We start from the raw sequence: 17,048 nt of genomic DNA on the forward strand, positions 1-17,048 counted from the left end.
TGGAAAAGAATGCAAGAAAAAGATAACACACTGGCTTAAAAAGAATGAGAATGAGAATCAGACTGCATGCTTCTCAGTAACATGGGATTTCCATCTAGCGATCAAATGATTAAATGTATGGAATTTTAGTACAATTGAAATTGAATGTAGTTATTTAAGTGCTGTCTTATAGTTTGACTCAATTGAGAGAAGCAAAAGTTGAGCTGAAATTCCTAAGATCATGAGAGTTAGGTAGCTGTATTTGTCATACCAAAGAAATGATGATCACACACACAGAAAACACAAAACATGATCATTTCTTCTGAGAAGCCTTCTGATGAGCCTCATTTCTACCTACTTCAGAAAGGGTTCTGCATTGCTTTGGTGCATTTGATCCATTTCCTGAGACATGAAGCACTTCTATAGCATCCTCTCTTTTTATCAGTACCTAAGTGTCCATAACCTTTGAATCAATGAGATGTTGTCACATTTTCCATTTGTAGACAAATCATGGCTTTCCAACTCTTCTCTCCCCTATTCGTCTTGTTAGATTGTCTCAAACCAAGTTCTCTTGTTCTTGTATGCACTAGACATTTCAACAAAGGAACTTGCCACTCACCAATACACAAATCCAGTATCAATATTGAAGTCTAATTACTCCAAAAGTTTTCTGAGTTTATACCTGAAAATTTTGGGGAGGAGAATTTTTTTAATTACTTAAAAATTTTAAAATGAAGATAGAGATCTGAAGCACAACAAATCAAAAAAAGGTTGTACAAATGGGATTGCATGAAACTGCAGAGCTTCTGCAAGAAAAAGAATATAGATAGCAAAATCAACAGAAAGCCCATGGTCTGGAAGAAGATCTTCACTAGTTATACAACAGACAAGGGTCTCATATCTAAAATATACTTAAAATGCAAAAAACTAAATACCCCCAAAATAAATGCTTAAAGAAACAACTGCCTGATTAATTAGTGGGCTAAAGGCTTAACGTGAGCCTACTCTGAAGACAAAATAAGAATGGCAAATAGACACATGAAAAAATGCTCAACTTCTCTACTCATAAAAGAATTGCAAATCAAGACAGCATTGAGATTACACCTCACTCAAGATAGAATGTCTATAATCAAGAAATATAGTAACACCAGATGCTGGAAGGGATGTGGCCAAAAGGGAACCCTACTGCATTGTTGGTGGGAGTGTAAACTTTTTCAGCCACTCTGGAAATCAGTATGGGGGTTCCTCAAAAGACTTCATATTAGGGCTCCCTTATGACGCAGCAATCCCACTTTTGGGCATTTACCCAAATGATTACAATGTCATACCAAAGCTAACCATGTTAATCACAGAATTATTTATCATAGCTAAGATATAGAACCAACCCAGAGGCCTCTCAGTAGATGAATGGATCAAGAAAAAAAGTATATATACATATATATATATACATATACACACATATGTATATATATATATATATATATATATATATATATATATATATTCTATGCCTCTGCCAGGAAGAATGGCACTACCTCATTTGTTAGGTAATGAAAATACCTGGAAAAAATTATATTAAGTGAATAAGTCAGGCCGAAAGAAACATAGGTCACATGGTTTCCATTGTTTGCAATGATTAGTACATGTCTAGGACAAACAGAGAAGCTCAAAGCCTATGTACATTTGTCCACATGAGATCATGTTAAGCAAAATGTACCCAAAGACAGGGACACAAGTGTTTTTTTCTTTATTCTAGTGTTTTTAATGTTCTTACAATGCATTATGTGATCCTTTGGTATTTTTTTTGTATGATCTTCCCCCACAGTATAACCCCTGCTTTCACTGGATTTGATGTTGGTTTTCTGCACCTTGTATATATATATATATATATATATATATATATATATATATATATATATATGTATATACATATATATATACATATATATATATATATGTATATACATATATACATATATATATACAAGGTGCAGAAATATATATATATATGTATATATATACATATATATATATACACACACATATATGCATATATACATATATATGTATATATATTTATATTTGTAATTTGTGGAGGGGAGGGATATTGGGGAAAACTTAAATAGGGATGATGCTTGACACATTGTGACAATGAGATGTACAGGACATTATGTTGAAAACTAACTTCACAATGTTTGTGTGGGCAGAGCAGTAGTAGTTGGGGACATGGGGAAGGAAATGATGGTAGGGGGAAAACAAAGGAAGAGGTAACAATGCATGCTACGAAATGTGCTCATTACCCTTCTCATATATCTGTAACCTCTCTGTACATTTTATAATAAATATTAAAATGATAGGCATTCTACAAAATACAAGTGAAGTGATATATACTATGCACTAAACTTTCTATGTCAGTACACATTTTAATCAGGCCTTTCAATTTTTTAAATAATAAAGTCATATATTTGGTAATACTGAATTGAATTCCAGGTGTTCTACATAAACTCTCAACAGAGTTGACAATTCTACAATCAAAGTTAGGTTCCAGAAATTTTCAAGTAGTTTCTTTTAATCTTGATTAAATATAACCTCAATACATAAGCCTATATGTATGGACATAAATCAACACATTCACAGATATTTATACATATATTCTACATTTATTTTTCATATTACATAGTAACAATATTAGAATAAATAAAAATATATCATAAATTAAAGAAAAAATATTGGGAACTGGTTTCTCTCTTTCTGTTTCATTTAGTAATTGCAACTAGTTGCTCTGGAAAATCCAAGACCATTTTACTCTTACTTACTGTGTATATGAATCTAACATGTGATTTAAAAATATATCTACGAAGATCAAAAATATCTCTATAAGGAAGGCAAAGGAGAAGGTGAATAAAGTCTAAAAATATGTTGTTTGGAAATTATCTTTTAATGAAGGAATTGATAATTGACATTCCTGTCTATGAAAATAAACAGTCATTGTGATACAAACTCTGTCCTGTTGTCAACTTCATGTCAAAATGTAGAAAGAGCAGGTACATGAAATTTTTGTGTAGGAACAGCGTACTCATGTAACAAACTACAGTAGTAAATTTGCACTATTATGATTTATTTTTGCTTTGTGCTGTGTCCAAATGATTCAGCCTGTTTCTTTCTCAAAGAAAACGTTTTTAATTTATTCATAGCTATCACGAAGATATTATAAATACCAAAGAAGTGAAGAAAATAATAATACTTAAAGATAGATTTATTATGGATATATAGACCAGAGAAAGTGTACAGAACACAAGGCCGAAGAACTTGATTTATTGTGGCTGCTTGAACTCTAGAAAAAATACTTATGTCTAGCAGAAGAATTTACAAAGAATCAGTACTTGATGTCTGGATTAATACTATGGAAAATCTATTCCCAGTATTCCTTTCTCAACACTCACAGTTATTTATCCCACTGAATTGTAGACCAACAATGGATAGTAACAGCAAGTGGGGATTTGTCATCTAGTTTGTCTGGAAGTGAGCATTTCCATTGTTCTATACGGAAGTGGGGCTGAGTGATCTCAGGTAAAACAGAAGTAAAGATTATTGGGTACATCTAAATAATGGTGCACATAACTCCAGAGAGGACATTACACAAAACTAGCTGTTCTGGAAAACCTACTAGTGGGACATCTTCCATCGTGGGGGAAGAAGTGATCCTGAACTTGTTTGGTGAATACAGTTAAGTGTAGGAGATAGCCCCTTGTCTTCTTTTACTTCGTCCACCTCTTACATATGCATATTTTCTATTTTGCTCTTGTACGTGAATAGGGCATTTTTTTCATAATGTTTTCTTTCTTTCGACCCCTGACATCTGAAGATGTAGTTCCTAAAATTTTCTCCAAGTAGGTCCATTGTTCAATGGATAAAAGAATCAAAATATCTCCTCACACTTCAGAAGAGAATTTCCATTCTGGTGATCTTGTAATTTATTCTATTCCCATAACGTTTATCATTGTCAAAGCAATCATATGTACGAGGTCTTCCAGCTCTGCTTTATGGCTATTAGCCACTGTTCTACTGAAACTTACTACCTATTGAACCACAGCCCCAATCTCAAACTTGGACTCTCATGATTCTCAACGATTCCTTTGCTTATTGGTGTATATCTTCTCTAAGAAGCAGTTACCTGAATGATTTTTCCTATGGATCTTTTACTCCTAGTGAGAATAAAGACATATCTGTAAGAATAGAAAATCCTCCTGCAGATGAGTGTGTATTTTCAATAGGTATTTGATATTGTAAAAGGGTGTTTTGAACTGGTTAATTCAAAAATCCATAATTCAGAAAACCTTTTCAAATTTCCTCAATAGTTGTTATGACAAATTATCCTCTCTTGGTTGTCTATGAGGAAGAAACAAATTCCTGAAAACATGGAATCTGTTGAAGCCAAAAACATACATTTCTATTGCTTTCTATATGTTACCCTAACTGTGAATTAGACCGAGAAATTAATATATTTCAATTCAAGTGTATCTAGCTACCAAAAGATTTAGAGATTAATATATTCTACCTAGTTGCTTTTTTTTCTCCAAGCAGGAATGCAATTTACCTGCTTTCACAATTATTATACCTTTGTTTTGAAAAATTATTTCAACTGGTCTAATTTACCTTATTTAATATTGACAGGAACACACAAGGCAAGATAGATAGGATTTCTCTTGATGGAGTCTGAAATTTTAGACATTCTGATAGCACTGATTTTTGTTGTGGTGGTGGTGGGTTTTGGTCTTGGTTCCATAAATCTGGGATTAGCCGCTGTCCCTTAACTGTTCAGCTTATCACTAGTCCTCTACCACTTGAGACTCAGCACCACTTCCGGGTTTTTATGTACCTGTGATGTAGAGGTATCAAACTCAGGGTCTCATGCAAGCTAGTTAATCATTCTACAACTGAGCTACTTTCCCAGCCCCTGAGTTTAGATATGCTAGATTGACATGTAAACAAGCAAGTAAACTATGGGCCCTTTCTAGATTGAAATATCAGAAAGGAGGTAAACCGTGGGCTTTCAGTGGATGTATCTTCTTTTTTTTTTTTTTTTCTTTTTTTTTTTTTAAATTGTATTTTATTTTATTTGAGAACATACTGTACAGGGGGGCTACAATTACATGGGCAGGATAATGCATACATTTCTTACCAAGCATTGCAGCCTCCTCCTTTGTTTACCCTTCACTTCCCTTCCCGGCCTCGCCCCTCCCCCCACCCAATTTTACCCCCCTCCCCCCACCCAATTATACCCCCCTCACCCCCCCACACCGACATTGTAAAGCTGGTTTTGACATGACATTTTGTTCTTCTCATTGTTGCAACAGGTCCACCTGAATCCTTAAACGACTTGTTTGTCCCCATCTCCTCCACATGTTATACTGACATCAAATATAGTGAAAGCGGGGGTTACACTGTGGGGGAGGGACATACAAAGCAACAAAGAAATAATCTTATAAATGCGTTAGAAACACATGCATGAAAGAAACGAAAACATTAAAATACATATTTAAGGGTTCATTTTCCTAACATCACATTATCTGACCTTTTCCGCTTGACTCATACCTATACTAGATATTGCAAATAAGGGAAACCATGGGACCTATGCTTCTTTGGGCCTGGCTTACTTCACTTAATATAATTTTTTCCAAACCTTTCCATTTCCTAACAAATGGGGCAATGTCATTCTTTCTGATGGAGGCATAGAATTCCATTGTGTATATATACCACATTTTCTTGATCCATTCATCTACTGAGGGGCATCTGGGTTGGTTCCATATCTTAGCTATGGTAAATAATGCTGCAATAAACATAGTTGTGCTGGTAACTTTAGTGTGGTCTTGTTTGTAAACATTTGGGTAAATGCCCAAAAGTGGGATTGCTGGATCATAGGGGAGATCTATGTGAAGCCTTCTGAGGAACCTCCATACTGCTTTCCAAAGTGGTTGAACATGTTTACATTCCCACCAACAATGAAGTAAGGTTCCTTTCTGTCCACATCCCCTCCAGCATCTGTTGTTGTTAGAGTTCTTGATTTTTGCTGTTCTAACTGGAGTGAGGTGATATCTCAATGTTGTTTTGATTTGCATTTCTTTTATGGCTAGGGATGTTGAACATTTCTTCATGTGTCTATTGGCCATCCTTGTTTCTTCTTCAGAGAAGCTTCTCTTTAAGTCTTTCGCCCACTTATTTATTGGGCAGTTGATTCTTTGAGGATTTGTTGTTGGGTGGTTTAATTTTTTGAGTTCCAAGTATATTTTAGATATGAGACCCTTGTCCGTTGTATGGCTAGTAAAGATCTTCTCCCAATCGGTGGGCTTTCTATTGATCTTGCCAGCTATGTCATTTGCCCTGCAGAAGCTCTGCAATCTTATGCAATCCCATTTGTCCAACCTTTCTTTGATTTGTTGTGCTTCCGGGTCTCTATTCAGAAAATTTCGACCTGAGCCAAGGAGACCTAGGGTTTCTCCTATTCCATCCTGTAATGTTTTCAGAGTGTCTGCTTTGAGTTCAAGGTCTTTGATCCATTTGGAGTTGATTCTGGTACAGGGTGATATATAAGGATCTAGCTTTAGTTTTCTACATGTAGTTAACCAATTTTGCCAGCACCATTTACTGAAGAGGCTGTCTTTCTTCCATTCTATTGTTTTAGCTTCCTTATCGAAGATTAGATGGCTATAGGTCTGTAGGTTCATTTCTGGGTTTTCAATTCTATTCCATTGGTCCTGAGGTCTGTTCTTATGCCAATACCAAGCTGTTTTGATTACTATGGCTTTATAGTAGAGTTTGAAGTTTGGTATTGATATTCCTCCAGCAGTGTTCTTTCCGTTGAGGAGCGTTTTTGCTATTCGGGGTCTTTTATTGTTCCATATGAATTTTTGGATTGCCTCCTCTATTTCCTTGAAGAATGAGGTTGGAATTTTGATAGGTATCGCATTGAATTTGTAGATAGCCTTGGGAAGTATTGCCATTTTCACGATGTTAATCTTGCCAATCCAGGAGCATGGGAAGTTTTGCCATTTTTTAAGTTCTGTGTTGATTTCCTTTTTCAAGATTTTAAAGTTTTCATCATAGAGGTCCTTCACTTCTTTGGTTAAGTTAATTCCTAGGTATTTTATTTTTTGTGGGGCTATTACAAATGGAGTTGCTTTCCTAATTTCAGCCACACTTTTCTCATTGTTGGCATATAGAAAGGCCATTGATTTTTGGGGGTTAATTTTATAACCTGCTACTTTGCCAAAGTTTTGAATCAGCTTGAGTAATTTGGGAGTGGAGTCTATGGGATTCTTTAAATACAAGATCATGTCATCTGCAAAGAGGGAGAGTTTTATTTCTTCTTTCCCTATTTGGATCCCCTTTATGTCTGCATCTTGTCTTATTGCTGTAGCTAGGCATTCTAATACTAGATTGAAGAGAAGTGGAGAGAGTGGGCATCCTTGTCTTGTTCCTGAGTTAAGAGGAAATGGCTTTAGTTTTTCACCATTGAGTATAATGCTGGCTGTAGGTTTGTCATATACAGCCTTTATTGTATTGAGGAATGTTCCATGGATTCCTAATTTTTCCAGAACCTTCATCATAAAGGGGTGTTGGATCTTGTCAAATGCTTTTTCTGCATCTATTGAGATAACCATGTGGTTCTTATTCTTGCTCCTGTTGATGTGGTGAATAATATTAATTGATTTGCGTATATTGAACCAGCTTTGCATTCCTGAAATGAATCCTGTTTGATCATGGTGTATGATTTTTTGGATGAATTGTTGAAGTCGATTGGCCAAAATTTTGTTGAGAAGTTTTGCATCAATGTTCATCAAAGAAATGGGTCTATTGTTCTCTTTCTTTGATGAGTCCCTGCCTGGTTTTGGGATGAGGGTTATGATGGCTTCATAGAATGTGTTCGGTAGTGAGCTTTCTCTTTCAATTTCATTGAAGAGTTGGAGGAGTATTGGTGTGAGCTCTGCTTTGAAGGCCTTGTAAAATTCCGCTGTAAAACCATCTGGTCCTGGACTTTTCTTAGCTGGGAGGTCTCTTATTGCTGTTTCTATTTCAATGCTTGATATGGGCCTGTTAAGATGGTTTAACTCATCTTGGTTTAGTTTTGGCATGTCAATATTTGCTAGGAAAAGGTCCATTTCTGTCAAGTTCTCAAACTTATTAGCATAAAGTTTTGAGAAGTATGCCCTAATAATGTTCTGAATCTTGGTTGTTTCCGTGGTGAAGTTTCCATTCTCATCTCTGAGTTTATTAATTTGGGTGTGTTCTCTCCTTTTTCTGATAAGGTTTGCTAAGGGTCTGTCAATTTTGTTAAGTTTTTCGAAGAACCAACTCTTTGCTTTGTTGAGTCTTTCTATAGTTTTTTTGGATTCTAATTCATTTAATTCTGATTTAATTTTGATTATTTCTTTCCGTCTACTGGATTGGGGTTTATGTTGCTGCTCTTTTTCAAGGAGGTTTAGATGTGTCATTAAATTGTTAGTTTCCGATCTCTCCAATTTGTTGATGTAGGAGCTCAGAGCTATAAACTTGCCTCTGAGTACTGCCTTTGCTGTGTCCCAGAGGAGCTGGTAATTTGTGTGTTCATTTTTGTTGAATAGCATGAACATTTGAATTTCCTTTCTAATCTCTTCCATGACCCACTCATGATTCAAAAGTGTGTTGTTCAGCCTCCATGTGATACCGGACTTTCTTTGGTGGCTTTTGGTGTTGAGATCTAATTTTATTCCCTTGTGGTCAGAGAGAATGCAAGGTATAACTTCAATGTTTCTGAATTTAGACAAGTTTGCTTTGTGGCCTAAAATGTGGTCTATTTTAGAAAACGTTCCATGTGCTGCTGAGAAGAACGTGTATTCTGTTGCTGCTGGGTGAAATGTTCGGTAAATGTCTGTTAAGTCTAGTTGATCTATGCAGCTGTTTAGATCTGCGGTTTCTCTGTTGAGTTTTTGCCGAGTTGATCTATCTAGTGGGGAGAGTGGTGTGTTAAAATCCCCAACAATTAATGTCTTTGGATCTATATGGGATTTGAGGGAAAGTAGTGTTTCTTTGATAAATTTGGGTGCTCCATTGTTTGGCGAATAGATATTTAGAATTGTAATATCCTCCTGAAGGAGAGATCCTTTAATTAGTATGTAGCGACCTTCTTTATCTCTTCTCACCAATTTTAGTTTGAAGTCTATTTTATCTGATATTAGGATTGCAACTCCCGCCTGTTTATGAGGGCCGTTTGCTTGGTAGATTTTGTTCCAGCCTTTAACTTTGAAAATATGTTTGTTTTTACAGGCAAGATGTGACTCCTGCAGACAGCAGATAGAGGGGTCTTGTTTTTTAATCCAACTAGACAGTCTATGTCGCTTAATTGGAGAGTTCAGTCCGTTAACGTTAAGAGATAGGACTGAGAGGTATTTGGGAGTTCCTGCCATGTTATCCACCTTCTTGGGGGCTGTGAAAACTGGGTTCTTCCTAAGGTTCTTGGATTCTCAGTTTGGGTGCAGTTTCTTGGCCTTTGTTGCGTTCTTGTTGGTTTTCTATGTGTAGGACATCTTTAAGAATCTTTTGCAGGGCTGGTTTGGTGGAGATGTATTGTTTCAATTTTTCTTTGCTATGGAAGGTTTTTATTTGGCCTTCAGTTATGAAGGAGAGTTTAGCTGGGTACAGTATTCTTGGTTGATAGTTGTTTGTTTTTAGGGCATGGCATACGTCATTCCAGGCTCTTCTTGCTTTGATTGTCTCTGGTGAGAAATCTGAGGTAATTCTAATTGGTTTCCCTTTATAAGTGATAGACCTTTTCTCCTTGACAGCTTTAAGGATCTTTTCCTTGGTCTGGGTTGATCCTGTGTGGATTATAATGTGACGGTGGGATGTCCTATTCTGGTCTGGTCTATTTGGGGTTCTAAAAGCTTCTTGTATCTGAATAGACCTATCTTTTTGTATGTTTGGGAAGTTCTCTGCTAGGATCCTGTTAAATAAATTTCCTAGACCATTAACTTCTGTTTCTAGGTGCTCCTCTACACCCATTATCCTTAGATTGGGCCTTCTGATGGTGTCTTCCAGGTGTTGGATAGACCTATCATATTTCTTGGACTTGTCTTGGATGGTTGTATGTTCTTTCTCTATAATATCTAGGCTGTCTTCAATCCCTGAGATTCGATCTTCTGCATGGTCTAACCTGCTGTCAAGACTCTCTACTTTGTTTTTTATCTCTTTTCCTTCTAATTGGTCAGCTTTGATGGTTTCAAGTTCTTTGTTGAAGCTCTGTTTTAGGTCTTGTATGATTTTCTTTACTTCCTTAATTTGGTGTTCAGTGTTTGTTCTCAAATCACTTAGTTGATTGGTTATGGTTTCTTTGGACTCCCATTCCTTCTGTTGGGTTCCATTCAGCATTCCCTTTGTGGTCTCCCTGACTTCCTTCAGCTCTTTGTTAATGGATTCCATGAATGTCTTTAGTGATCTTTGTGTATTCTCTACCTGGTCTCTTAATTCGTGAATTACTCTTTGATTAGTTTCCTCCCTTCTGTGGGATTCCTGCAGTTCTCTTTGAGTGTTCTCTGCCTGCTCACGCCATTCCTCCCTTTCTCTTTGAGTATTCTCAAGTTGTTCACGCAAATCCTGTATCAGTTTTTGAGAAGCTTCCTCACGCTTATGATATTCCTGTATAAATTTCTGGGATGCCTCCTCTCTCTCCCTATCACGCTCATACAGAGTCCTTTGTACATTGTCAAACTTCTCATTTATCATGTTTGCTATTAGTGTTTGTAGAGCTATTTGGGAACTCTCCTCTGGATTATTCTTTATCTGTTCTAATCCCTGATCATCAAGGTTGGAAATTGAGATACCCGAATTTGCCATTTTTCTTGTGTTTTTCCGGCTTACTCGGCCCATTTGAGATAAAGATTGCACCAGTTTTGTGCTAGAACCCTATCTTAAGGCAACCATCAACCAAAGTTTGCATTTGTACAGTCAATAGTCTACAGATACAATCTAGTTCAACAGATACATCTATTCAACATCAAACGACTATATGTTAAAGGACTTCGAACCGCAGAAAAGAATTTGGAAAACCAGAAATTATTAGGATTAGGGAGAGATGTGGGTAAAAAATAGGAGTAGATTGGTGTGGGGAGCCACAAGGAGAGTTAACTATGTCCTAATCACAGTGCAGGAAATGAGTTGGGTAGGATGCAAGTAGAGAGAGAGAGAAAAAGAAGAGACGGAAAGGGGAATAAAGAGAGACCAGAAAAAGAATAGAAATGTAAAAATTAATGTTATTATAGAGGTTAAAAGACCGTCTATTTAGAGTGGAATGTGAATATGTTCAGAGAAGGGGAGGGACATAGAGGAGATGTGAAAACCTTTAAGGATGGGAACGGGAGAAGAAAAGATCAGAAGTTCAGTAGAGCTAGATAAAAAACAAAAAGATAATTAAGAAAGAAAGAAAAAGAGAAAGAAGACAAGAAAAGAAAGGAAAACTCTTATTCACGTATTCCTAAAATAAAAATTATAAGATGAGAAAAAAAAAAAAGGTTACTGGAAAACAATTATTTTTTCAGAAGAGGCAAAAATTAAAGATTAATAAAAGTTTTAGAAGGGAAAAAAATTTATATATATATATATATATAAGGTAACAAAAAACAAAAAACAAGCAAAAAAAAAAGGAAAAGAAGAAGAAGAAGAAAAAAAGAAAAAAAAAGAAAAAGAGAAAAAAAAAGTCTTTTGATTTTTCTTTTTTTGGGGGGGAGGAGTGGGAAGAATCCTGTATCTCCCTTTTGTCTCTAACCAGTCTCTTGTTGGAGTCTCTGGTCAGCTTGAGGTCCTGTGGCTTGATTGGTTTCTTAAGTCGGTTGGTTGGAAGAGGCAGAAAAATGCTCTGCTTTACCCAAGATTTTGAGATCCCCCTCCCAGGTTAGTTTTCTGGGAGGGTGGTCTGCTTTGAGAGTCACAAAAGAGGGAGATGTGGTGATGAGGCTAGGTTCTGGGTAGAGTTGAGGCCTTTCAATAAACAGTAGCTTTTCCCTGGGGCTATTTTGTGATAAAGCTCACAGCGCCCAGCCTGGAGCCATTCTCAGGGTTTCTGTTTTTCAATTGATTGTCGAGGCTGCTAGAGGGAGGGGCAGCCTCTGGCTCTGGTTACCCAGTGAAGTAAGGCACTCCGATGGCTGGCGCCTGAGCTGGGTGGCTTTTCCCTGGATGGAGCTGAGTCTGGCAGGTCACTTCGCCGTTAAGTTCTTGTGACCTGCTAAATGACTCATTTTATTCCAAGGCCTGAGCTGGAGCTAGCAGCTCCTCCGAACTTTGTCGGTATCCAAGATGGAGATCACCGGTGCTGGGGGGGGAGGGGTGGCCTTCCCTCCTCTGCTCCCTGAGGAGTGAGGATGTCGGGCTTGTACTCACGCCGAGTCTTGGATCCTGGGTCGTCTCTGGTCTGCAAACAGCAGGATGAAGATGTTCGCTCCTTGTCGGTTCTTGTTGGTGTTGAGTAGAATCCGCTCGTCCGCTGCGTCTGGCTCCTTTGTCCCCGACTCTCTGTGTCTCAGGTATGTCTCCGGGGCGGTGGTCGCCGCCGCCGCGGCCCCGCCGCCGGAGCGGCAGCTGCTGCGTTTCCTTGGCTTCCCCTCTCTTGTCTAACTCTCTGTCCTGTGATGACACACTTGGTGTGATTCTCTGGCTTAGGACTGTTCACTGGAACTCTAAAACTCCTTTCTATGCGAGAGCTTGTTCAGATTCCAGCTTCTCCTCCGCCATCTTCCCGGAACCCAATGGATGTATCTTCTCAGAAGATAACAGAAGCTAACATTTCCAATGGAGACAAATAAAAATTTATTTAACTAGAAGGAACATTTTTCATATTGCTAAAAAGTTAGAACCATCTAATGGGAACTGGGAGTATTTCAAAAGGTAATTTCCAAAGTAATGCTCTGATACTTTGTGTGTTAATTCTCCCAATAGTGATTCATAAGGCAATATATAGGTCATAAAAGAAGAAGAGTGAATATTTGTATATTCTCCAGTATACTTGTTCCAGATATAATTTCTTTTTCAGAACTCTGTGGACACTGAGAGCTTTCTGCAGTGTCCCTTTGATAAAAAATCTCACGATTATATAGCAAGTTCCCATACATGTGAAATACAGAGAAGTAATGTTTCATTGGAAAATGTTGGTGCTCCAAAACTTCTATTATTCGTGGATAAATTTGGGTATCATTTTAAAGTAAATTTTTGGAAATGTCTGCAAAAGTGTGTGGGCAAAAATGTCCTGGACAGATTTTTGTATTTCTTCTGAAATTTCAGCAGTATGTAATAGAAACTATGACAGTGGAATTCTGACTTGTGTATTTCTAGAGCTCTATTACAAGCAGAGCATAGGCAATATGATTTGTGTGGACATTTATGTCAAAGTGTGTGTGCCATATTTCCCAAACATTAGAGGTCATTTACTTTAACTCACTATTGCTTAATGGCAACAATGTAAATTAATTGTAATCTTAAATCTTAAGTTAATATATTAAGACATTCACTGTATTATCATATGATCTGGAATTCAGCTTGAATTTTTTAACTTTCATGCCATGGTAATATACTGGCAACATGGCGAGATTCCATGTGACCCTTTTCTACATTTAGGGTATTGATTACAAAATTGTTCCTCTGACTTTGAAGAAAAACTTCACAATATTTGAAGGTTGACAGAATTTTGGGTAGAAAATTGTTTTTCCTAATATGAATCTATGAAACTTTTCACGCTTTTTGGGAGACAGTTTCTGCTTCTGTATTTTGCAAATAAGACACATAGGATGACTCACCATTTTGGATGAATTCAAATATCCTTTCAGTCATGTTTTGTATACATTCATCAATTATTTATAAGTAATCAATATTTGAGAAAACAGAGGCTAATATTTTGAATATATGTAAGTTTCTAAATTTTGATAACAAATTCATTGTGCCTAGCATTCATCTTCCATGCAAGAAACCATATAAATGCACAAGTTTGAGATCTGTGTAAAATTTTTTGATGACAGCCAGGGCTTAGGAGTCATAGGAACTGCTATGTCCATTATCAAATGATAATAGGCAGAAGAGATGCTATGGCCAAATTCTTAGAGAACTAGACCAAAGCAAAAGGATGCAGTAGGACTGAACACAAATCCTTGTTAGGCTCTTCAGTCGGTCAATTTTTTTGTATTATTTTTTAAATAATGTATAATGTTAGAGCCACTCTAATCCAGCACTTCAACCACATATATATTATTCCCTTTGGCAGAAGTGTTGGACATCCTAGCCCAAGTTATATTTGTGGAACAATCAATTAAATTCTATGGCAACAACAGGAAAAGAAAGTGCTGTTTTCCTATGACACATTATTATCTTTCAAAATTGTGAGTAAAGAAATAGGATAAATGAACAACAAACCTATTCTACATACCCATAAATTTTGGTCACTATAATCGAAGATTTGGATTGCTTTCTGACCTTCTGACCCTCTGATTTGTGGCAAAAATCAAGTATGTTTTCACTAGGACCAATAAGAAATGTCAACAGCAAACTACATCAAATCAGAATTATTGAAATGTTCTTTTCCTTCTCTTATATTCAATTTTAATCCTGGGAAGGAGTAAATGACACTGCTATGTAGGCCAAAAACCTTTTTATTTGCCTTTCCTGGTTTCAAGATTCACTTATCTCACAAATATTGAAATGTGAATGGAAGTTTCTTGACCAGTAATTGATCAATAAAAATACACAGGCCAGTGGGTACCATATCCTCATTCTCAAAGTGAGTAATGAAATATTGCACATATAACTAGCTGGTTTTAATTCTATCACAGTATTTTTATGAAAGTATTTGATGAAGCTCGTGGATCACTGGTGGCTCATGCCTGTAATCCTAGCTACTCAGCAGACTGAGATATGAGGATCAAGTCCAAAACCAGTTTAGACAAGAAAGTCCATGAGTCTCTGATCTCCAATAAGCCACTAGAAAATCAGAAGTGGTGTTGTGGTTCAAGAGGTAGAGCTTTGAGCTGAAAAGCCCAGGGACAGCACCCAAGCCCAGAGTTCAAGCCCACAATGGACCAAAAGTATAGTTGATGAGATTCATGAGATGATTTATAATTTGCATATCAAGAAGGTCTATATAAGTGAAATGTATTTGGAGCTAATTTTTAACCAGCAATATATGGATGGATTTCAGATTTCACATTTCTGAATAAAATTGGAAATGCATTTATTATGATGAAAATAGGAAAATCAAAATAAGATACCAAACAATGCACCTCTTAATGAGAGTACTTATGAAATTGTTTAACGAATTGCGATTGTGTTAATTAACTTGTCTGTCTAGGCTCAAGAAATAGATTGTACTTTCAAGTTAATGGAATGTCAAAACAAGTCCCTCTTTTTGACATCATAAGGTGGCAAATACAGCAACAATGAGCCACAAAGGCTTTGCCAGGAATTTCTTGTAAGCCTTTATTCCTTGTGGAATCATGAAAATTGTATTGCCCTCAACCTTTTATGAACAAGATAATGGAATCTAGATGCATTGATATGCTCAAATATTTTTTCCTCTGATCAACCTGAAAAACACAAGCTAATTCAACCTCAGACTTTGTTGTATGTACAATATTCTGTTATCTCGATCAGGCCTCATTTATTCTACCCCAAAAATGTAGTAAGTATACTAGAGAAATTGAATTCAATTCTCTGTTGTATGTTAAAAATATTCCAATGATACGTGAATGATGAATTGGTAGTTTATAAAGTGAAAAATTGCTCACTGAGGATTAGTGGGAATGTGAAATTCACCCTTCCATCCTATGACTAATTATCTAATTCATGAAGATTATAGGAAGGACTAAAGCATACTGCTTTCAGACTGTACAGAACAATGAAGCATTTGATTATCAGTACAAGTTCATTCTTGTGGTTAAGGAATTTTTCATTCTGCATGCAGAAGAAAATGAATCTGACACCTGAAATGATTTTTGGGTTTGGAAACTACACTTGAGCCAGGCCAGGTGATCATGTTGGTAATCCTAGAATCTTATACATTTGACATATGAGGATCTCATTACAGATTCATAAAGTGAGATTCATCCTATTACTCTAGAGTAGGAAAATCATAAATTACTATGAAGAATTCCAAAGTGGAGTAACAAACACAAGAAAACACCAACACAATAAGGAAAAAATCCTCAGTTGCTTAGAAACCTGTAATCTTACCAACACAAGAGACTGACATCAGAGGATCAGGTTTCAAGGCAATTCCCAACAGGAATTTCTATGAGGCTGTCATCACCAATTAACCACCTCAGTGTTGCTCAAGTGGTAGAGGTTTATCTTTGAGATGAAGTATTCAGGGACTGCACCCAAGCTCAGAGTTCAAGGCCAATGACCAACAACAACAGGAAAAATAGACACAAATGTAATACAATAATCACCAACAGTGCCCCATGCTCACTGGTATACTCACTTTGGAAACTGTTTCTGAAGTATTTTCCTCCACGTAAGAACCATTTAGATTTTATTCACTCCATATATGGAACATCTTGCATTTTCTCTTTGAAATCCACAGAGGAAAATTTGAAGTGGCAATGATATTTTTCTAACTTCAATAGATATTAGATCACTTAATGTGACTCCATGATAATACTCATCTCGTTCCCTTATGATAATATGTCTTACTTAAGGAATCATAAGTATTCTGGCTTCTAAGAAAGGATGGTACAAGAGAACCTGTAAATTAATTAGGTAATTTGTGATAATTTGGGAGACCACGCTATTATTTACTGATTTGTTTTATACTATGCTAAGACTCTATCTTTTCTTTATTGTGAAAATACAGTACAGAGGGTTTACAATTACATGGGCAAGATAATGAGTACATTCCTTATCAAGCATTGTAGCCTCCTCCTGTGTTTCCCCTTACCATCTCTTTCTATCCTCCCCCTGCTCCTCCACCCAAACCCCCCTTCCCCCTCCCCCGCTGCACCAAAGTTGTAAAGTTCATTTTCTACATAACGACTTGTACATCTCATTGTTGCAATGGG

Source organism: Dipodomys merriami, unplaced genomic scaffold, assembly GCF_024711535.1.
Source record: "Dipodomys merriami isolate MVZ:Mamm:240054 unplaced genomic scaffold, mDipMer1.0.p SCAF_18, whole genome shotgun sequence".
Classification (NCBI taxonomy): domain Eukaryota; kingdom Metazoa; phylum Chordata; class Mammalia; order Rodentia; family Heteromyidae; genus Dipodomys; species Dipodomys merriami.